General features: G+C 34.4%; 1 protein-coding gene across 3 annotated transcripts in view; it reads right to left on the bottom strand.

Annotated features, from left to right (window-relative positions):
* The window catches only part of stet (rhomboid serine protease stem cell tumor), a 555,200-nt gene that overhangs the window by 444,188 nt on the left and 85,960 nt on the right, over positions 1-25,052 (bottom strand). For all 3 annotated transcript variants that reach the window (XM_085816564.1, XM_085816563.1, XM_085816565.1), the window contains one exon: positions 9,410-9,538. The gene's annotated coding sequence lies outside the window, so the exon portion shown is untranslated. The remainder of the gene's footprint in view (positions 1-9,409; positions 9,539-25,052) is intronic.

Here is a 25,052-nt window from a genome sequence, read left to right as displayed (position 1 = left end):
TGTATTTTACATAGCAACACAGTTGGTAGATGATTCCATCAGTTGAGCGTAAAAGCTGAATGTCTTAAAGGCGGTGCAGCTGCTCATCTGATGGTAAATAAATAAATAAATAAATAAATAATGCATTGAATAAACCACTAAATAATTTATTTAAAATAAAAATAAACAAAGTACGAAAACTTTCCAAGTGGGACAAAACTTGAAAAGAAATAATGGCAATCTATTCTCTTTCTTTTATTTATCAAATTTTTCTTCCACGCATATATGAGAAAGACTATAGGGTTTTATGTAAATAATTATAAACATTTTTATTTCTTTCTTCAAATTTCAGCTTCAACCCTGATGGGGCTTCGATTTTGAGTAACCTTGAAGAAAGTTTTCTAGAAACTATCTTTATAATAATTACAGATGGTCATCGGTCAGTCTGGTTCTCTTTTTAGAGAGTAGAAGGAAAAAATGTGTTCACATTTAAATGCATTTCTAAGCAAAGCATTTTTTTTATTTCAAAAATTCGTAACTAACGGTATTTATCTTTTGACAAGTTGTGGAGACATTAGGTATTTTTGGAAGCAAGAACTTGAAAAATGAGCAATGCCCTGGAATCAAACCACGGACCTCTGGAATACGGGCCCAGCATGGAGACCATTACACCACGAAGGCACGATAAGAAGGCGGGAGAAATACCTTATATACGCCCCTTTTTAAAAGGCGACTGGGGATTAGGGGACCCAATCGCCAAGTCCTGGTGGTGGAAAATCATCATCCACCACTTTTTTTAGTTCGGGCGCCACTGTAGAGACATTAGGTATTTTGGAAGCAGGAAAGATGAAAAATGAGCAACGCCGAGAATCGAACCACGGACCTCTGGAATACGCGCCCAGCGTGCAGACTACCACACTACGAAGGCATGCTAAGAAGGCGGGAGAAATACCTTATTAAGTACGAATAAAGATTCATCAAATCTGTGCTTCAAGTCTTTGAATAAGATTTTTATTACACAGTAAATTAATTAGCTCCATTCGTAGATTTTTTTTGGAACTTTGTTCACGTACCTTTTTACTTCTAGTGAAAATAATGAAAATTTGGGCTCAAAAATCATTAAAATCTTAAGCCTTCCTCAAAATCCTTTCCAAAATAATTAATATCATATTAATGCTAAATAATTTACGAGCAATGTATTGAGCCGCATGCCGCTCGTCAGCTTGAGGCCATTAGCTATAGCATAGCTGATGTATCATGTGTTTTGCTCCAGAAAAGCCTATAGTCTTTACAGCTGGAACTAAAATGTAGTGGATGATAATTTATCACCACCTTGATTTGATGGATTGCTTCTCGTGCTTCTCCCCAGTCTTTTTTTAAGTGAGGAAGAGTGTGTGTGCGTGTGTGTGTGAGTATGGCAAAGCCTCGAGGGCTATCTGCCTAAGAGGAGGGATGCCTTCGTGGAGGACTTTCTAAGGGAAACTGGCTCGTATACACGTTACACATGGGGAAAACCACGAAAACGCCCATGCAGCCAGCCCGTTCGCAGGATTCGAACCTCGGACCGAACTACCAGTGTTCAGCGACTTTACCGCTCGGCCGCTGGTGGGCCTTAAGTGAGGAAGAACGAAAGGAATTATCACATTTTCCCATGCTTGCTCATGTGATGAAACTGGTGGCACATCTAGGTAGCAACTGGGCCCGGCGAGGTTATAGTTGACGTATCGTATTTCTTGCCCCGTAAAGTGCCTAATGTATCGGTAGTAATGTAAATCAGAAGCTGCCGACCGACGACAGCAAATTGAAGTTATGTCAAAAGACACTTAATATATTATTTTAACAAATATTTCGGATTATGTTGTGTAATAAAAAAAAAACGGTTATTTCAAGATTCTTGAAGCAACAGTTTTATATAATCTTTGCATAAAAATAATCCTAAGATTATCAGACGCATAAAAATAAATACAAATTTGGAAATTTAACTAATATTAATAAATTTTGTTAATTTAAGCACGATCTGCAGAAGCGACCCATAGAATCTGATACAATATTTGATATAAATAAAACCCAATTTCTTTTACAAAATCTGCACATCAGTAGATGTGTGGATAAAGCCATGAAACATAACTAACTCGATTCCTTTGCATGGATGTTCGAATCCCAGAAAATGGCCTTGCTGCATGGGCATTTCGTTTTGTTCCTTTGTGCTTTGAATGCGAGCCAGTTTTTCTTAAAAAATCCTCCATGAAAGCATCACTCTCCATAGTCAAATAATTTTGTGCACTAATCAGATACTCTCACCGAATCCATTGCTTGTAAATGGGGTGGCTGCGTATGAGTTTTAGGGGCTTTCTTCAAGTGTGACGTAAATATAATCCAAATTTCTCTAGAATCTCTAGAATTCCGATTCGCCGAACTCTTTTAAGGAAGGTAGCCAACGTGTGTTTTCCAATAATTGTTTCAAAATAGTCCATAAGGAATACCTCCAAGAAAGCATCTCTCCTTTTAGGCCCCTTTACGCTTTGCCCAATTAAAACTCTTTACAAATAAAGTTAAAGTTATGAAACATAGAAATTTATCGATGAGTTCTGGCATTAACACTTTAATGATGAGAATGATAGCTGACGTTTTAATTTACGAATAGTTAATGAAATGATTTGTATGACTTCGCTGTTAATATTTGTTCTTTATTTTGTTTCTGAGTTCTGAATTAAGTTGTTAAGTTCTGAATTCAAACCTCGATGTAGATTCGATAATAGACACAAACAATAATGTACCATATTATTAAGTAACGTAATTGTTTTGATAATTATCGTAGAAATAGAATGTCAGCTCACCTTCTCTAAATTAAAATGTTAAAATTATTTTTACTTATCTTTACTTTTTTGCCATTCTGAATATTTCCTCAGTCCTTAGGACTGAATGAAATTTTTCTTTTAATATCAAAGCTGTTAAATCTTAATTAAAAAATAACTTTAAAATTATAAACTTTACCCAATTAAGAAAATAAAACAAACTGCCTGACTAACGTGAAAGGTGTGTATTGTGTGTGTGTATTTAATTATGGCAAAGCACACTAGGGCTATCTGCGTAAGGGGAGGGATGCCTTCGTGGAGGACTTTCTAAGGAAAACTGGCTCGTATACACGTTACACATGGGGAAAACCACGAAAACACCCATGCAGCCAGCCCGTTCGCGGGATTCGAACCTCGGACCGAACTACCAATGTTCAGCGACTTTACCGCTCAGCCGCTGGTGGGCCGACTAACGTGAAAGGCGACGAGATCAAGAAAAGAGTCGCTATCAGCCCTTAGCTCATCATATATTTTGTATACTCCGAATTACAATAAAGTAAATACAAAGATTCAATTCCGAGCAGAATTGCCCGCTTAAAAAGTTTCATTTCCCACACTATAGTCAACCGCGCATATTTATTTGAGAGAAATGAATTGGCCCTGGCAGACAATATTTTGTATGTAGCATTCGCTAGATTTCACCCATTACAAGACATAAAACGACAGAGGAAATGGACTCCAGCGAGTTTCCAGACACGAAAGGAGATGAAATGAATTTCCTGTGTCACAGTTTATCAACTCGGCGGTTTCACCCGACTGCAAAGTAGGTCGTCGCAAATAAAATGACTTCCAGGGCCTGAGCAGACCTTCGACGAGACGATAGCTTTTAAACCCTTTGCATGTTTTTACATGTCTCGCGAAGCTTTCACAGTTTCATATGATGCATAACTGAAGATTTTGAAATTAACAAGTTTAAGGGGACTCATACACCTTAAAACCCATAAGATCTCCGAATAGGTGACTGTTGCAAGAATTGGGATAACTTATGTATTTTAAAAGCAATTACTTCCAACTTTTTACAGTTGACTACATAATATAGTTGCTTTCTGAAATAGTCATCAGAAAGTTTGTGTTGCCACAAAATTTTTTATAATTTAGACCGCTTTGTGACAACATTTTTCGTCATATTTCCACATTGCGCGCACAGTTTAAAATATCCTGTTGCATAATTTAATTCCATATTTAATATATAGCTTTTATAACATTTGGAAACTACTGTGAACCTAAAATTCTAAAAATTCCATGTTAAATTTTTATTTTATTTGGAGTTGAGTTTATAAAATGTATTTTATTAAAACAATTTGTAATGTTTTCTTCCATAAAATTTTTTAATATTAAAATATTTATTAGATTTTGGGTTCAGTTAGAAAATAGTGCCCATATAAAGAATTCCACCCAATTTTAAGTATGTACCATTAGCCATTTTTAAAATATCATGCGCGCAAGGTGGAAACATGGCGAAATATTTTGTCACAAAGAGGATTAAATTACAAACATGTTTGTGGCAACACAAACTTTCTGGTTACTAGTTTCCAAAGCAGCTATATTATGTAGTCAGCTGTAAAAGTTAAGAAGTAATTGCTTTTAAAATAAATAAAATATCCCAATTCTTGCAACAGTCACATATTCGAAGATCATGAGGGGTTTAAGGTGTATGAGCCCCCTTAATGAAGGACAGGAGAGGGCTTCTTTTACAGAAATCTGGATACCTTTTTAATGGGATTCGTCTCACTCCATTTTGTCTTTTTAATCCCGGGAATCGAAATACTTAAAGGACATTTCTTTGGAGCTCTGAAAGACCTTAAACTTAGTTTTTAATGAAACGGAAATGCATGAGAAAAACAATTTGATAAGCTATCGATATTTGCACTAGAAAGAATGAAGCAAAAAGTGATTATCTTATACAGGGTGGCAAATATGTTGAAGGCTCAGAAAATTTACTCACTCTATACTGAAGGCGACTTCAGTATTAATTATGTATCACTCAAACAGTAGTTTAGGTCCATTTATATATTACGCATATAATCATTTATTACTAGAAATACAGGGGTTGGACAAAAATATGGAAACACCTTTAAAAAAACATGTTTCTTTGCTTAATATGGTGTAGGAAACCCGTTGGCATCCAAAATAGCTTGCAGTCTTCTCGGAATGGATAAATACAGTTCCTGTATGTTTGCCAAGGGAATATTATACCATTCTTCCTGCAAAACGGTGGCAAGTTCAGATAACGATGTTGGCGGTGGATAACGAGAACGCACTTTCCGTTCCAATGTAGACCACAAAGGTTCGATAATATTCAGGTCTGGTGACTGTGGTGGCCAGGGGAGATGGGACAACTCATCCTCGTGCTCAGAAAAACCACTCCTGGACAATGTGAGCTGTGTGAACAGGGGCTCTGTCGTCTTGGAAGTCACCATCACCATCGGGGAACAAAGTTTGTACCATGGGATGAACAATGATCGGCCAAAATGTTCACATAAGTCTTGGCAGTCATGTGCCCTGACACATTTATCATGGGGCTAGCAGAGAACCACGATATGACTGCCCATACCATAACAGAACCCCCGCCATGTTTCACTCTTGGCAACAAGCAGTCTGTATTATAGGCTTGAGATGGCGTTCTTCAGACGTAAACTCGGCCAGAAGTGGGAAAGAATGTGAAAGAAGACTCGTCAGACCATATTACTCGCTTCCACTACTCTATAGTCCAAGCTTTATGACTTAAACACCACCTTTTCCTGTTACGGGCATTAGCATCACTGATGAGTGGCTTCTCAATTGCAGCACGGCCAGCAATTCCCTGTTTATGAAGCTCCCTTCTAATTGTTTTGGTACTCATAGGGTTCGGTAACACAACATTCATTTCAGCAGTAACTTTTGCAGCTGTGGTCTTCTTATTTTTCATCGCAATTGCCCTTAATGATCGCCTGTCACGATCACTCAGGACACACTTTCGTCCGCGCTGTGATTTAGCAGATGATGTTTTTCCGCTTTTCAAATATGCGGAATAAATCTTCGATACAGTACCTCTTGAAACACTAAACACCTCGGCTACCTTGCTTACGGAAGCACCTACCATACGGGCTCCAACAATTTGCCCACCTTCGAAGTCTGTTAACTCTGACATAATGCAATGACAACCTCACATAACAGTACTCCGACAACAACTGAACTGTTTAGCACATTTACGAAGTTGTATAGGTGGCGTCAGTAGTCAAAAACGCCAGCGCCACCTACATATTTCATTAAAATCAATCTTTCTTTTCCAACATGCATTTCACAAGGTGTTTCCATATTTTTGTCCATCCACTGTACATCCGTTCTTCGTACAAGGAGAAACAAAACTATTTTTAGAAGAAACATGAGGTTTAAAAATCGAAGAATCTGTGGAAGCTTTAAGAAACTTGTAATTTTCTAAAACTTTAAAATACTATGAATTATAGATTTCTTGATTTCGAAATTAAAAATGATTAGACATACAAATACCGGAAAAATCGCAGAAGTATCGAAACTTCATGTAGAAGACTATTTTGTGATTTATCTGGTACGCAAAATCTGAAAGTCTATAGCAGTTAATTTGATTTTTAAGCTAGAATATATGCGAGACCTCAAAATTCACAATATTAAATTAAAAGAATTCATTTGGGAAAATTATCTCGAGGTGCACCTGGAACCTCCTGAAAAAACTACATACACAGTTTTATGGGCATTTCATCTCTGCGTTTTATTTCTGAGTACTCATTGCACGAACACATGCAAACAAAATTTTCTTTTTATTATTGTAGATAATTTTTATATAGGATGTCCCACTGGCTATTAAAATCATTATATCCTTAGTAAGTTTGACACTAATGAGAATATTGCAATAAAATTTGAAATATGTTTTCCTTTCTTTATGGAAAATATGACATCATAACATAACTGTCCAGCATTTGCTCCCAGACAACAGTGAAATCGGATCAACCCATTTTGGTACATCCTTAGAAGTACGCTTATTGTCACTGCCTGAATTGCTTCGTTCGTTGATGCTTGCTTTCAAGACATCTATGATTCGTACTTTGTTTGCACAAACTCTCTGTTTCAGGTATTCTCATAAAAATAGTCAGGTTGTGTCAGGTCGGGCGAGAGCGAAGTTCCAAGAATCTCCGAAATAATGCAATCGCCAAAAAGAAAAGAAAAAAAAATCTGAAATGTTTCAGATTTTAAATTACGTCCAAAGAGGCGTTTTTTAACATTTTGTGTGTTACCTTTCTTTATTAAATATCATGTTCCTCGCACTTAAACCATAAGATCCAGTGCAACAGCAATATCGCAAAATAGTTTTAAAACGAGCATATCTTTAGAATTTCCGATACAGAGACTCACGCGCTGGAGATAAAAATGTTTTTTTCTGCACAACGTTGCCATTGCTCGCTTTGAAATCCTTGAGTTTGTTAATCAAAAATTCGTCAAAGTTTTAAAAAATAGGAAATCGATCATAAAACAAATTTCAAATTTCAAATTTGGTCTTCCACATGCTCATATTCGTTGGAGGATTACGTTATTCAAAATTCGATGACTCTATGTACCGTTATTTTATGACAATGTGAGAAATATACATACATTTACGCAGATTTTCATTATTTAATTTCTTCAAATATAATGCAGGACTCTAACATTTTATGGCAACAGTTTGAAAAGTGAACCGACATTTATCCGTCCGACGCAAAATGCCAAAACGAAACTAATAGTCCTTCGGGATTCAAATCCCTTTGGACTAAAAAAAGAAATAACTGCACTGCTTGAAGTGTGACGTGTCGCTCTACCCTGCAGAACAGCTATAATGGAGAATTCTTGGTCGTCAAATTGTTTTGCAAAAATGTTGAAGATTCCCACTGACCTACAAGAGGGCTAAGATTCCCATACATGCAGCTGTTGAAATGGTTACATTTAAGAATTGGACCATTTATTCGCCACTGTGATATCACGCCAAACATCTGTTTGAAAGCACCCATCTGTTTGAAATGAAGGGGTTTTTATGTATCAAACTAGAACGTTTTCTTGCTCAAATACGGGAATTTTGAAAATTTACAAGTAAAACCCCGAATTATCCAAGAACAAATCTAGTTCAAACATAAACGAAGCAATTCAGACAACGATGTCAATGGTTGAACTTTTAAGGAAGTTCCAAAATACGGTATTCTGCGTTGTGTCGGGTGGATTCAAGGCTGAGCATTTCTAGCGTATATTATGATATCATTCCATTTCTCAGAGAACAACATAAGCTCGCTTCAGATTTCGTTGCAATACATTCATTAATATAGAAATTATTAAAGGAATACTATGTTCGGTGCTAGTAGAACAACCTTGTATAAAAATATACTTGGGGAAAATCACATCGGTTGTGAATTCCCGTCTCTTAAGCGCACTGTGCATTAAATTCTATCTTGGTGAGAAAGTTAAATATGCATGTTTCGGGACTGAGCTAAGCTGCCAGATGTAATACGCTAGATGTAATTCTTATTCAAACATCTCTAATTATTCTTTTCAAGACAGAGCTTTAAATGGAATTTTCTGTTTCATTTTAGGCTGCTGATATCTCTATGATTCAAAGACTGAGAAATAAAAAGCAATAGAACTTTCGCGCACAATGCAACTCTTGTGAAACAGTTTACTACCAAGGAGGGAAATGTGGCTAACGTCTAATTTTCTAAATAAGTTTTATTTATCATTATTGGCATTTTACCTTCTGTTCCCTAAAGAAAAACCTACTCTTAATACTATTCCAAACGCATTTCAAAAACTCAGGAAAAAACGTAACGAGGCTTTCAACAGCTCATTTCTGCCTAGAAGGCATTCAAAATGTGCATGGGCTTGCTAGGAGATTTATGGTGTTAGAAGAAATATATGGTAGTGATAAAAATGTTTCCTTCAAGGTCTTCATATTTTATGAACTCAGTTCTGAGAAAAACAAAATTTTCTTTTTATTATTGTAGATAATTTTTATATAGGATTATTGTAGATAATTTTTATATAGGATTATTGTAGATAATTTTTATATAGACCCATCGTATATGTACCTCACAAATCGAATTTACAATAATGTCTGAAGTAAAAATATTTAATGTCCCGTGCAAAGCGAATCAAATCGTACGTCGAAAGAGGTTGAAAATAGTTCGTAATAAGCGATTTGGTCAGAGGCGGGAAAAGTTAATATTGAAGAGAGATGGGAGTTACCCTTCGTGATGGGGGTGAGGAGATGGGGAGAACGGGAATGGATTTCGAGAAAGCGTGAGTCATCAATGTTCTTCCACGCTTATGTCGAAGAGAGGAAATGGGTTTCTGACCTAAAGGAATCGTTCCAAGCGATGGAGGTGGACCTTCCGTTCGATGCATCGAAACAAAATTTGTTTTGCTCAATTTACGGACAACACAGGGAATGTGACGATAAAAGATCAAAACATTTTGCATTAAAATTTATTTAAAAAAGAATATAACTATTCGCCCTTCTTCAAAGATCGAGACAGTCTAAACTAGATAATATATAAACTAGACGCTAACAGTCTAAACTAGATGTAAAAAAAATTACTTACCTATACTATCAGAAGGACAGCGACAGTGGCGTGCCGTCAATGGACTAGAGCAGTGGTTTCCAAACTTACAATGCCCGTAGACCCCTTCTTGCAGCAGAAACTGACCATGAACCCCCAAGCGAAATAATTCTATATAAGTACACAATAGAAAAATTACAAATTTAGCTTTGATATCTTGAATGGTAAAGTAAAAATGAAATATAAATAAAACATTGGGATATTTAAAGCAATATTTCTAGAAATTATAACTTTTGTTTTGAAATACAAAAACGAATTTTTTTCTACTGTGATGGATAAACCTAATGGGATGATATGAAATTAAAATTATATAAGTTCTCTTTTATGTCTGCGAGTAACGTTATTAAGTCTCCATATCGTTATGAGGCTCACAACTGCACTAAATCTACGTTATATAGGATGTTACGGGAAAGTAATCAACAGCTTCTTTAAAGTGACCCATAATGCAAGATATAAAATTGGTATCTGTTTTTTGTAAGGAGAAATTTGGGGTATCTTTGTTCTGTGGATTCATCCAAGTTTGTGGCTTTACTTGCAAAAGGGTACATCCACTCGAGATAAACCAAGAGAGAAATTCTTTCAGATCTTTGACTGAGGTCAAAATGAGGAGCCGGTTAAGTGTTGATAATAAGCAAGCGAATTTCCACCTCGTTTTTGTAATTTTGAAGGATTTGGAAACTGAGAACATTGTTCTCTCTCCAAGTTTTGTTTGTATACGCTAAAGTCTGAAATAAAAGCAGGTAGTTTTAATTAAGTTTAACAGATCATCTCATAGTAAAAAATTTTGCAAAGTTTGGCATATCTGTCAGTCGTATAAGCTATGTCAGTTTTGGGATTAGTTAAGGGGACTCATACACCTTAAAACCCATAAGATGTTCGAATAGGTGACTGTTGCAAGAATTGGGATAATTTATTTATTTTAAAAGCAATTACTACCAACGTTTTACAGCTGACTACATAATATAGCTGCTTTCTGAAATAGCAATGAGAAAGTTTGTGTTGCCACAAATATTTTTATAATTTAATACCTTTTGTGACAACTTTTTTCGTCATGTTTCCAACTTGCGCGCACAGTTTAAAACATTCTGTTCCATAATTTAATTCCATATTTAATATATAACTTTTATAACATTTGGAAACTACTGTGAACCTAAAATTCTAAAAATTTCATGTTAAATTTTTATTTTATTTTGAGTTGAGTTTATAAAATGTATTTTATTAATAATTTTTTTAATGTTTTCGTCCATAAAATTTTTCAATATTAAAATGTTCATTAGATTGTTGGTTCAGTTAGAAAGTAGTGCCCACATAAAGAATTCCATCCAATTTCAAGTATGTACCATCAGCCATTTTTAAAATATCATGCGCACAAGGTGGAAACATGGCGAAATATTTTGTCACAAAGAGGATTAAATTACAAAATTATTTGTGGCAGCACAAACTTTCTGGTTACTATTTTCCAAAGCAGCTATATTATGTAGTCAGATGTAAAAAGTTGGAAGTAATTGCTTTTAAAACAAATAAAATATCCCAATTCTTGCAACAGTCACATATTCGAAGATCATAAGGGGTTTAAGGTGTATGAATCCCCTTAAACTGAGCAGCAAGTCATTATCTTTCATTTCCAAGAATTGCAACATTGAATCAAAGAGTGCATAAAATCAATCCAAAAATGCTCTTCTAGAAAACCAACCAGCATCCAGTTTAAGTGGTAAACTAATCAACTCATCTTCGTCATTTTTCAAACAAAGGTGAATAAATAATCTCTCATTTAAGGCATTTCTTTTGATTTTATTAACCGCTCTAATGACATAAATAGTGAGCTATGCAAGCACTCACCAAGATTTTTGGCGATTAAATGTTGTGGATGAAGTACAGGCAATATATTCGGTATAGCTTGTTTAACGTATGCCAGAAAGCCTCGATGTTGTCCTAACATTGCTGGTGCATTTTCGGAAACAATGGAGAGGATATTATACAAGGGTATAGATTTTACATCGAAAAACCTTTCTTATTCATTAAGTATTGTTTCACTTTTCGTATCAGTATTCAAACATTTGATAAATAAAAATTCTTGGGAAATTTCTTTTTCCTTTACAGATTTTATATGAGCTAAAATTAAAGCTCCGTTTCCTGGCAACGCTGACTCTGCAAGCTGTATAGAGAATTCAGCTTTTATGTACTCACATAAAGAATTTTCTATGCACTGAGACACTTCGTCAGTCCTTCTTGTACTGTATTATTACTCAGTGGAATTATTCTTATAATATCAAAATTCATTTATGCAGTACGGCGCGCATTATTTCATTTACAGTATTTTTTTTATTATTGAAAAAGCAGCAGGTGTGAAAAATGTGCAGTGCCCTCGCCAGGACTCGAACCCTGGATCTCTCGAATACGCGTATGCTTCCAATTACGCAACGAAAGCATGCGGAAAAGGAGGGAGAAATACCTCATATATTCCCTGTCATGTATCTGGCTGCGGTGAGCCAATCAGCTGCCTGGCAGAGCACAGCAAGTGAGAAAGACGACAGTTGCATGGTAGCCTCAGAGGAGGCAGGTGGTAGATTATGTTGTAAGAGCGAGGTAGTGTTCCAAGTTTACCAATATACTTTGAACATTAATTTTTTTACCATTATTTTTTGAACGTTAATTTTTAATAAATGTTTGTTTCGTGTTCTTTATGGTGCCTTATTCATCCGTAAGGTCGTTACAGCACGCTCTCTTTCGAGAACCAGAGGGTCTTTTTAAAGGGCTACTGAGGATAAGAAGACCAAGTCGTCAAACCGTGGTAGTGAAAATTGCGCAATGCCCTCTCCGGGGATCGAAATGGACCTCTCGAATACGCGCCGAGTATGCTGCCAATTACACCACGAAGACATGCTAGGAGAAAGAAAATGCCTTATAAAGTTTCAAAAAAAAATTATTACAAAAATAATTCATAAAAATTATTAGAAATATTTAAAAGTACTTATGTCATCCTGCGCAGTAAACACGTTGACCATATCTGGTGTTACAGCTAAAAATTAGTTTCCTAATTTAACGACGGAAAAAACGTTAATGCATAAATGTCTCGTTAACAACGTCTCGAAAGAAACCAAGAGAAATGATAGGCTAATATTAAGAAACTGTAGAAAACATGTCTTTGTCCTCCAGCCGTCAATTTAATTCTTTTCCTTAAAGTTATCTAAAGGGGACCGCCAGTTTTAATCAGAGTATTCAAGGCTCTTGTCACTTCTAAAAGTGAACTTAGTAGCTGTTTTCTTAAAGCTTTTATCATCTGTGGATTTGTGTTTAAGGATACAAAAATATTAGAATAGTGTTTAGAACAACGTAATACCTTCAGCATCTTTTCCACAGCACTTCATTAGCGCCGGTGTTTTCACAAAAAAAGAATCCTTTTAAGTGGTTTTTAAAAATTGTTTGTAAATTCTCGCGTATGTAAAATTTTTAATTTCTAATAATTATAGCATTTAAAGGTATTCACTTAACTAGTTATTTGTACCTACACGGTGAAATCTCCAAAGACGAACTTCCCGATAGAACGCACACCTCTGAAAAAAAAAAAAAAAAAAAAAAAAAACTTATTTCATACAGCCTAAATAAATATCGATATTAAATATTAACGATGTTCATGTTTACTAAGAAAAACTGCCTTTACAGACCACTAAGATTGTATGTAACCATAACACCACTAAGATTACTTTGGTTATAGACTATCAAGATTGTTTGAAACCATAAGGATGTTTTAAGTAGGTTCACTGTAAATGTTAAAAGTTATTGCATGTATGCATTCTATGAAATTATAGCGCATTATAATCCATGTCATTAAAAATAGAAAATATACATTTACAGTAACACCCCCACCCCATGGTTCTATACGCGTTTGGTCTTTCGGTAATGAGTAATACCACTGTTTATTTATATTATTAGAATTACTAGTTATTTTCCGAGGTGGTCGCTTACGGATAATGGTAGTCAGAACAACTTTCACTGTCTTCAGAATCTAGATATGAACTAATTAAAGTACTGCCTAAGAGTATTTCCTAGTGATGAGTCGGTACTACCGAACCGGTATTTTGTAACGGGTACTTAGTTGTAACGGGTACTGAAAATCGGTACATCCAAGTACCCGTTATTTCAGTACCGAAATCGGTACTTTTTGGTATTCGTTACTTCTGTACCGAAACGGGCACTTTTCGGTATTCGTTACTTCTGTACCGAAACGGGTACTTTTCGGTATTCGTTACTTCTGTATCGAAATTGGTGCTTTTCGGTATTCGCTACTTTGTAACGAAAATATGCGTCTCTTCTCGGTATTTCGGTATTCGTTACTGGAGGATCGAGCTCACTTCGGTTTTGGTACGAGGACAGTAGTATCTGGTTGTATTTGCGAAATGGTGATATGCGCTCCTTGTGTCCATGAATGGCCTGCTCCTCAGACACTTCCGTAGTTGACATGTTTTCTGGTATTCAAAATCTTACTCCGTACAGATAAAATCAAACACATGGTGACGTGGCAGAATTCCTTCAGTGCGCAAAATCGTTAGCTGCGTATTTCGGTACTCCAAATCGTTACTAGAGCACTTCGGTACTCCAAATCGTTACTAGGGTACTTTGGTACTCCAAATCGTTACTAGGGTACTCCGGTACCGCAAACCGTTACTAGGGTACTCCGGTACAGCAAACCGTTACTCCGGTATTTCGTTACTTCTGTACTCCAAATCGTTACTTGGGTACTCGGTACTTGAAATCGGTTTCCGGTACTTTTCAAAGTAACGGTTACTTGAGTAACGGGTATTTTGTACCGGGTACTTGTCTGTACCTCTTACTCTCGTACCGGGTACAAGAAAGTACCGAAGTTGCCCATCACTAGTATTTCCCCACAGATATTCTACATTTGCAATAAAAAAATAACAACTGAAACTAAAGTAGGACTAAGTTCAGATTACGCAACCTTCACTCGAAAGAAATAAATTTTTTTTTTTTAATATTTAAGCTTATGTAGTCCCAACAATTTGGCGATAAACATGGCGAGATCCAAGTTGCTGCAGTGACGCCAAATCCAGAATCGGTCAACAACAAATTTTACGTATTTAAGTCAGCCGTCCATCCGCGTCGACTTTCGGAAAGCGCCCTATATTGTTTTCCAAAAGAAAACATGAAAAAATAAATAAAAACAATTTTAACTCATATCTGAACATTTGTCAATTATATTCTGAACTCGGGCACCCGCTCTCTCTCAAGCGGTGGGAAAATCGCTCCGAGAATGCTATTATTTTCGGATCATGTCCGTTTACAGAATTCGGCACCATAGATGTTTGAGTTTGTAGATTATGAGTCAAATTACTGAATAATGCGGAAAAGGTGGCGATGAACCCGCCAGCTAGCAGGCAGAGAGGGTTTCATACATTGGAAACGAAGAACCTCAGAAATAGTTGCTGAAAACATAAAGAAATCATCTCTGGAATGAAGATGATAATGACTTTTGATTAATATACCTTCCTCTGGGCCAGAAATGATGTTTGGAGATGATCGACATGGATGAATTCTATATAAGCATGATTGACTGCCTTAACTGCTAAACACACGCCCGAATTTCTTTCTCTATTCATTTGTAAACAATGTATTTGAAAAAGAAAAATACAGGATTGCAACTGCAAAGTTTCTCAATATAAGGGGACAAAGAATTTTACGAAAATATTTTCAGCGTAGATAACGAATGTTTTATAAATGAAAATCTTTTTATATAATCTTTGTAGGACAGAATTTCCTATCACCAAACGTCATTATGCTTTGGTAAATCAAAAATCGACCTGAACGGTATAGCGGTTAAGAAGGCTGAATCCTAGTCCGAAACCAGTGGTATGAATTTGACTCCCGCGTAAGGTTTGGCTACAGGTGTATTTTCTATACTAACTTCTTAACACATATAAAAACGTTCGTCCCTAGAGGAACACCGTGGGTAATATTCTTGGTAATAAAATGGATACATAACAGGCTTGTTTGGAGATACCGATGAATACTTTATTGGCATGAACGAGGCCACTGAATACTTTTAATAAGTTACAAAATATAGGAAATGCCATACAAAAAGCAATAATACGAGAAATTCCATACTTCTGCGTGCATAATTTGCGTAGATATTACTTACGACTCTTTTATGAAGTTAACTGGAAAATCAATAATTAATATTGTTTTAATTCAACTACCAAGAATCAGGAAATAAGTAATTTCCTCCTAAATTAAGTGATTTTTCTCCGAATCTGACCAAAATCGGATCGAAAGCTGAGTAGTAAATTACAACTTGAAACTGTTTTCATGAAAATGTCTACTTTTGAGAAACTTTGAAGGTGGAAGTACGTTCTTAGGATCAAAATTTAAGGTAAAAAAGCCTGTGTTCACCTTTACATACAATATATGTCCCATACCATATGTTTGAAAAATACAATCTAATGTATTACTGTATTATACAGTTCATCATTTTGAGACGGGTTTCTCATTCAGAAGAAAACTTCTCAAACTGAATAGGTTTTTAGAAAATAAACAGAAATCAAAACAGAGCATTATTTGTTTAAAACTACCACTTTTACAGAATACTAAAACTATCTGGCATCGCTGATGGTCGTCATAGACAGAATTATCAGCGTTACTAGACTTTGTTATTATTTTAATTTTATATTTATTATTTACATATTTATTAGTTGTCTATTCACGTATTTAACACCCAGTTATTTTTTTTTCATCCTAATAGATCTATATGCGCTTATAAATTATTAATCACGTTGTATAAGGTCGTTCGTTTGACACTGTATTTTTTCTAAACACCAACGTAATATTTACTAAATGAGATTTTAAACCTAATTTTAAACTTCATGTAATATCCAAGGCATTATTATACTTCTAATTAATTCTCTGTACTTTAATGTTATTAGATCAAAGAAGAGGACCTTGCTTTGATTGTGATTCATCACACATACATAAAAGAACTACACAAATAAAAAAGAAAAAAAAGAAAAATTAAACTAGTATATGTGTTGAGTTCTACAACTAATAAACACACAGAATTAAAATTATAACGTAAAGGATCTCCTGCAACTTGTATAAAAAGTTATAACTTTCTCCGCTCATGTCCTCGTGGTGTAGACGATAGTATCTCACGCATAGTATCTGGCATCCAGATAGTAAAATAAAAGATTTGCGCTTTGAATCGCTATAACAGCTATCTCTATCAACTCGGTTCTCTCAAATACAGGAAAAAATCCCTGTAATCGAGCACTGGTGCAGCAAGTGGAAAATTAGCATCCAACCTGAGAAGTCAAAAATTCTCCTAATCAGAAAATTCCGAAAAATGCTATTGAAAAGGAAGTAACGCTCTTCGGAACCCAGGTTCCTATATTCAATACTGCTAATTATTTGAGGGTCACCCTAAAAAGGACTTCACCTGGTCCAATCACATGACAAACGTGTGTGGAAAAGCTTATAGCATGATGATCAGGCTTTTTCCGCTGCTCAAAAGTGATAGACTCACATTAAAGCTTAAAAGAAGACTACACCTCTGGATGATAAGACCTATTGTGACGTATGCTTCCCCGCCTGGGCCAACACCAGCGTAAAGGACATTAAAAAATGGCAGGTTCTCCAAAACAAGGCTCTAAGGGTCATCACAAACGTCCCTATTACATTCGCAATACAAGCATGCATTCAGATCTGAAGGTGGAATCCATTAAAAAATTCATCACCAGGATAAATGAAAATTTCTTCAACAGATCGATAAGAAACGACCCGCAAACTTCGCTGACATCCTGACCTATGAGAGTCTGGAGGAAGGGTATACTTATGCTACTCCCTTTTTTCACTCAAACCCATGTGACCACGATAACTGACATTAAATCGTGCACTCGTCTCTCATACAATCTGACTTTGAAGATCACTGCTCTTGCTAATTACTTAGTTGTCTTGTAAGCGGGCGCAGGGGCCGTATTGTGTCCCAAAACTTTCCATCGATGTGTGAAAATTTACAGTAAAAAGCTTTCGCTTTCTATTTTAAAAACTTTTGCAGCTTCCTAAATATGCTGTATATTTGTATGGCTCTGTTACAGTTAATTTTGAACATTCTAGGTACTTTAAATACAATAAATCCTCCCTAGGACAGCCAGAAGATTCCAGATTTCCACGGTTCCAGAAGATTTTTGTCTTCTGTGAAGACGCTGCCATTAGAGAGGTCTTGTTCACTACTGTTGTTTCTGTTCTCAGATATATTGTCTCAGAAAGGAGGTCGCCTCTATGAATTGAGTGAAAAATCTTAAGATACTAAATATCAAAAGGTAAGATATTAGAAAAAGTGGACGGCAGAAGACTATGAAAGAAAATTAAACTGCCTAGTCGAACATCTGTTGGATATGAGAAGATTAACTACAAAAATATTTATGAAGAAGATTAGCATAGGTTAAGACAGTTACTTTAATGGAGGAAACGGCCATGGTAATAACTGTCAAATCATCTTATCGTTTGAATCGTCAAAAAAGTAAATGAATCGAACTAATAGATGGAGTCTAACTGAGCTTGGTCGACTTCTCTTTAGCCGGTCTTAATCAACCACTTGTTAGGGAGAAATCTAAGTTATTTCATTTGGGGTTGCTCCTAATGAAGTATAACTGACACCTTGCATGTTTAACTCTGTTTGACTACCGGCTTCCAAAGCGGCATAGTATTGTGCATGATCGCGGGAAGCCCCGTCCGCCCAATGTTCAAGCCTCGGTTAATGCTTTAATTTTATACCGGAATGCACTTAATGAAGCTCTGATTTTATAGTAAAATTTTATAATGGAACAGATGCAGAACACTACAGGAATACTTTACAAACGATTAACTTAAACGAGACACATTAAGTAACATGACAGAAAGTACTAATGTCAAGCGATTGATTAACCAATCACATCAAAATCTCAAAAGCAGTCATAAGTGAAAACTACGAGAACCTGGTTATTGATTGTGCCGGTAGATGAGTAGCAATTAAAGTCCAAACGAAGCTTAGACTATGCAAGTAGGCAAAATGATATCTTTATTTTATGCACTATAAGTTAACAAAATGTTTTTCCAGTGACAGTGATCAATTTAATTGGACATTAGTTTCATTTTCAGTGCTATTAGCGAGCATAACCTTCAGATTTGACCTACAAAATTTTCTGATTGAAGACTTAATATTTTTAGAACTCTAGAAACTTCATTCCTACTTCCTTGCGGAGTTCATTTGTCATCAAACCGGACAGGAAAATGCTGCGTATATATCATTAATCACCCTTAGTTTGATACTAAGAACATTACTCATGTATATTATGATGCATTTCCTGTCTAAGTGGCTCAAATTCTCAATCTGCAAGCCACATTTAATTGATTCTAGCTTTCATGGTATTTGTTCGCATTGGAAACGTTAGTTTATGACATTCGAAAATCAGTCTGCCAGAAGAGATTTTCAATTTAAATAAATATAAACCACTCTTTAAACATTAAATTTTCTGTAAGACGCTGGTTTCAGATAGACATTGGAGTGAGGCAAAATAATTAATATTATGACAACGAATTAAAATTTAACAATGTTGTTTCATTGCCGGATATTCAGTTAGTATTTCCATGATTCATAGTAATGTGCAATAACTGTTTTTCAAAATATCATATTTCAAAAGTATGCATTCTTTTATAAGGCATTTTACACTCCTTCTTGGCGTGCCTTCGTGGTGTGGTGGTCTGCACGCTGGGCGCGTATTCCAAAGGCCGCGGTTCGATTCGCGGCGAAGGCGTTGATAATTTTTCATCTTTTCTGCTTCCGAAAAATAGTAATGTCTCTACACGTTATTTCTCACATTACTATTTAAAGATTTCGTAATTTTGTTTTAAATTACAAAAGTATACCAGTAATATTCACCAAAGATTTTTCCAGTTATGAAAATCGGTATAGATTTGGATCTGTTGGAAGAGAAAATTATTCCAGTTACATTTTATTTAACTTGGAAGCTGAATAATTAACTAATACAGTAAAAACTCTAGTGGTCACATTTTGAAACTGTCATCTTATGGAATTAGTCGTCAGATAGTCCACTGTAGACAGAACAACGTTAAACGGAAATTAAAATACTATTGCAGATAGTTTTTTCGGAATAAGAAACACCTTTACTTTCAAGAATTACAAAAGCAGTTTTAACGCAGATCAAAAGGAATTTCAATAAGTCAATCAGACTTAAGCTAATTTAGATCTACTAGTCCTTAAGTTCCATCGATGTTGAGAAATTTACTGAGAACCCTTTTCTGTGACCAATTCCATTAAAAGATTATAACTGAAAATAAGCAGTATTTTTACAAAGTTCTGTAAAATTAAACCTAATTAACTGTCTAAAATCACACCTTTCTATCCTTCCATTGCTACTGATCAATTATCGTCTTACTCTCAAGCTAAATATAATATAATATACTATATAGCTAAATATAAATATAATACATTTATATAAATATATGAATATACTCTCAAGCTTTTTTTAAACTGAAATTAATCTGAATTCTGGTGAAGGCTGACAGAAGAAATAAAAGGCAAAGAAAAGAAATAGCAAAAAAAAAAAAAAAAAAAAAAAAAAAAAAAAAAAATTGAAATGTTTCAGATTTTAAATTATGTCCAAAGGGGCGTTTTTTAACATTTTGTGTGTTACCTTTCTTTATTAAATATCATGTTCCTCGCACTTAAACCATAAGATCCAGTGCAACAGCAATATCGCAAAATAGTTTTAAAACGAGCCTATCTTTAGAATTTCCGATACAGAGACTCACGCGCTGGAGATAAAAATGTTTTTTCTGCACAACGTTGCCATTGCTCGCTTTGAAATCCTTGAGTTTGTTAATCAAAAATTCGTCAAAGTTTTAAAAAATAGGAAATCGATCATAAAACAAATTTCAAATTTCAAATTTGGTCTTCCACATGCTCATATTCGTTGGAGGATTACGTTATTCAAAATTCGATGACTCTATGTACCGTTGTTTTATCACAATACGAGAAATATACATACATTTATGCAGATTTTTCATTATTTAATTTCTTCAAATATAATGCAGGACTCTAACATTTTGTGGCAACAGTTTGAAAAGTGAACCGACATTTATGAGTCCGACGCAAAATGCCAAAACGAAACTAATAGTCCTTCGGGATTCAAATCCCTTTGGACTAAAAAAAAAATAATAATGTGTTAAAACTAAAATATACCTAAGATAAATAGAATGAACTAAAAGCATTTGGAACCACGGGTGATCAAAGAGGATTAGCCATGTTAATTTTAATGGTTTAACGATACAGATTTCATTATATTTATGACATTATAGACTTTATTATATTTATGACATAAATATGTTCCAGACGTATAATATATCGGCAACAATAAGCAGAAATAATGATCACAGAAAAATGACAAAATTATCACTTATTTGATTTAATCCTCTTTTTTTGCATCACATCTGATAGAAGAAATAAAAGAAAAATCATTTTAAATATACATTAAGAGAGGGTTTTTTATTTCATTAGCATGTTTGAAAAATCCAAGACATTTTTTTTTCATAATACCAGAGATTAGTTGGGTAGTTCATTACGATAAAATGCACAAGGGATATCCTTCTTGGGGATCAGTAAAATTTCGATGCCTAGGACGTATAATGCACTTGGAAAAAAATCACTTCCGTATGCTGTATTTCTTTTATCGAGAAACAATGAATACGTGACGGACTTATTAACATTTATTATCAATTTATCTATTCCTTCAACTCAGATATCGAGCTCGATTATTTTAGTGGCGTGTAATTTAGTTCTGTCAAACCCAAGCTTAAAATATATTATGTAAAGAAACTTTTTGTGCTACAAGGTTTGAGTTAAATATATTAAAATGTTAGAAAAAAGAACTTTTTTAGTCGCATGGATTTAATTGAATATTCTAAAAAAAATATGTTTTGGACGTAATTCAGATTTTAAATTACGTCCAAAGGGGCGTTTTTTAACATTTTGTGTGTTACCTTTTTTTATTAAATATCATGTTCCTCGCACTTAAACCATAAGATCCAGTGCAACAGCAATATCGCAAAATAGTTTTAAAACGAGCATATCTTTAGAATTTCCGATACAGAGACTCACGCGCTGGAGATAAAAATGTTTTTTCTGCACAACGTTGCCATTGCTCGCTTTGAAATCCTTGAGTTTGTTAATCAAAAATTCGTCAAAGTTTTAAAAAAATAGGAAATCGATCATAAAACAAATTTCAAATTTCAAATTTGGTCTTCCACATGCTCATATTCGTTGGAGGATTACGTTATTCAAAATTCGATGACTCTATGTACCGTTGTTTTATCACAATACGAGAAATATACATACATTTATGCAGATTTTTCATTATTTAATTTCTTCAAATATAATGCAGGACTCTAACATTTTGTGGCAACAGTTTGAAAAGTGAACCGACATTTATGAGTCCGACGCAAAATGCCAAAACGAAACTAATAGTCCTTCGGGATTCAAATCCCTTTGGACTAAAAAAAAAATAATAATGTGTTAAAACTAAAATATACCTAAGATAAATAGAATGAACTAAAAGCATTTGGAACCACGGGTGATCAAAGAGGATTAGCCATGTTAATTTTGATGGTTTAACGATACAGATTTCATTATATTTATGACATTATAGACTTTATTATATTTATGACATAAATATGTTCCAGACGTATAATATATCGGCAACAATAAGCAGAAATAATGATCACAGAAAAATGACAAAATTATCACTTATTTGATTTAATCCTCTTTTTTTGCATCACATCTGATAGAAGAAATAAAAGAAAAATCATTTTAAATATACATTAAGAGAGGGTTTTTTATTTCATTAGCATGTTTGAAAAATCCAAGACATTTTTTTTTTTCATAATACCAGAGATTAGTTGGGTAGTTCATTACGATAAAATGCACAAGGGATATCCTTCTTGGGCATCAGTAAAATTTCGATGCCTAGGACGTATAATGCACTTGGAAAAAAATCACTTCCGTATGCTGTATTTCTTTTATCGAGAAACAATGAATACGTGACGGACTTATTAACATTTATTATCAATTTATCCATTCCTTCAACTCAGATATCGAGCTCGATTATTTTAGTGGCGTGTAATTTAGTTCTGTCAAACCCAAGCTTAAAATATATTATGTAAAGAAACTTTTTGTGCTACAAGGTTTGAGTTAAATATATTAAAATGTTAGAAAAAAGAACTTTTTTAGTCGCATGGATTTAATTGAATATTCTAAAAAAAATATGTTTTGGACGTAATTCAGATTTTAAATTACGTCCAAAGGGGCGTTTTTTAACATTTTGTGTGTTACCTTTTTTTATTAAATATCATGTTCCTCGCACTTAAACCATAAGATCCAGTGCAACAGCAATATCGCAAAATAGTTTTAAAACGAGCCTATCTTTAGAATTTCCGATACAGAGACTCACGCGCTGGAGATAAAAATGTTTTTTCTGCACAACGTTGCCATTGCTCGCTTTGAAATCCTTGAGTTTGTTAATCAAAAATTCGTCAAAGTTTTAAAAAATAGGAAATCGATCATAAAACAAATTTCAAATTTCAAATTTGGTCTTCTACATGCTCATATTCGTTGGAGGATTACGTTATTCAAAATTCGATGACTCTATGTACCGTTATTTTATGACAATGTGAGAAATATACATACATTTACGCAGATTTTCATTATTTAATTTCTTCAAATATAATGCAGGACTCTAACATTTTATGGCAACAGTTTGAAAAGTGAACCCACATTTATCCGTCCGACGCAAAATGCCAAAACGAAACTAATAGTCCTTCGGGATTCAAATCCCTTTGGACTAATAAAAAATAATTTTCTATCTGTGATAATATTCTTGGCCATATGAGGCTAAAATAACATCACAGAATTACTAAAAATGGAGGATTTCAAACTGCAATTACAAAAAAAGGATCCAAATTTTTGTTTAACACTTTTGCTCTTCTGTCATGTTTATTCACAAAGTTTATACCAACAGCTAACACACGAAAATATTAATTCAGCATCGAAAACACTGGAAAATATCAAAATGCTTCATTTTTTATTGTTTTTAGGCTGTGGATGGCAACGATTTGTAAAGCAATTTAAAATGGAATCCTAAGTTTTAAAACTTTAATATTGAAAAACAGATAATATGTTATTTTTATATATTTAAAATTGTGAATGTTAAGATAACAATAATACAATCCGTAGGACGTTATAAGCCTTATTATTAATGGCCTAATTTTATGATTTGCATTATGTGAACTGTTTTAAGGTTGTCTTAAGATATTATCAGATAAATTAGTTTTAAGGCATGAATTGCCTACTTTATTTATTGAACTGTTCTGAATGAACAGTGTTTTTAATGAACTGTTTTGAGGTTAGTTTTAAGATATTATGAGATAAATTAATTTTAAGGCCCGAATTGCCTACTTTAATTATTACTTATTGTTACTTTAGTTATTATTCCTAAAGCTAGCAGTGACATCAGCATCTTGGTTGATTTGATTCAGAAAGGCGAACAGAAAAAATAGCGAAGAAATAACAAGGGATAAAAGAAAAAAAAGGGTGTGTCGTGGACATGTGGCTGCAGCTGGTTCTATTCCAAAAATAATAATAATTAAGAAATTTCGTATCTGATAAAAAGAAACGCTCGAAAAAAGAACTTCAATAATGCGTTTCATTTTAACTGGTTCAGACCATTTTTTTTTTCGTTGTTGTTGTTGCCATTCTGGACTCTAAAAAAATGTTTGTAATCTCAATACCATTTGAGATTACAAAAAATATCACAAACATAAAAAAGTTAATGTTTATAAATATGAAAATGTACGCAAGAAAATAAAAATAAATTGACATTTCTATTTTAAGTCACTATATACGCACTCCGCTGATCAATGTTTACATTTACAAGTAATATTTCCGAAAATGAGAGCAACCAAAAACAGTCTGAGAGTGATCATTTAGGCAGTCAAAAAATTTTATTTCTCTCCGTGCGCTCGAAGAGTTAACATCAACATTGAGCAGTCAAAACATTTAGTTCTCTCCATAAGACTGGACGAGAGTTAACATCTATCAGTGTTAACACATAAAAAAAAATCTGATGTGTACACTATATGACTTCCTTGTACGGAATATTAAATTATACGCATTTTTTCTGGCATTTTATTTAAACATACTAGATTGAATTAAACCTACTTCGCCGACAGCGCATAAACCACAATAGAATAAATGCATTCTTTAAAATTCACTTTGTTTACCATAGCGACACTCTGGCGCTAGATTTACTTAACAGTATTATATTTCGTTCATATTATAGCTATGTCTATGTCTATGTCGTAACACAATAAGAGGCAATCGGCCTAGTGCGGCCTTTACCAATATATTATAAGTAGGTTATCTTTAATGATGAGTTGAATCCAGTAAGATGGAACGTACTTTTTTCACCTAGTGCAGTCTCTAGAACAGAATAAACGTAGCCCCACGATGTGAGGATCTGCAGCTTGAGGATTTCTGCCGCTCGGCTATGCTTGTCTTAAGAGAAGA

The sequence above is a fragment of the Stegodyphus dumicola genome, chromosome 5, assembly GCF_044657685.1.
Source record: "Stegodyphus dumicola isolate Sdum_Otavi_A_Nest chromosome 5, ASM4465768v1".
NCBI lineage: Eukaryota > Metazoa > Arthropoda > Arachnida > Araneae > Eresidae > Stegodyphus > Stegodyphus dumicola.
This window is presented reverse-complemented; position numbering and strand designations above follow the sequence as displayed.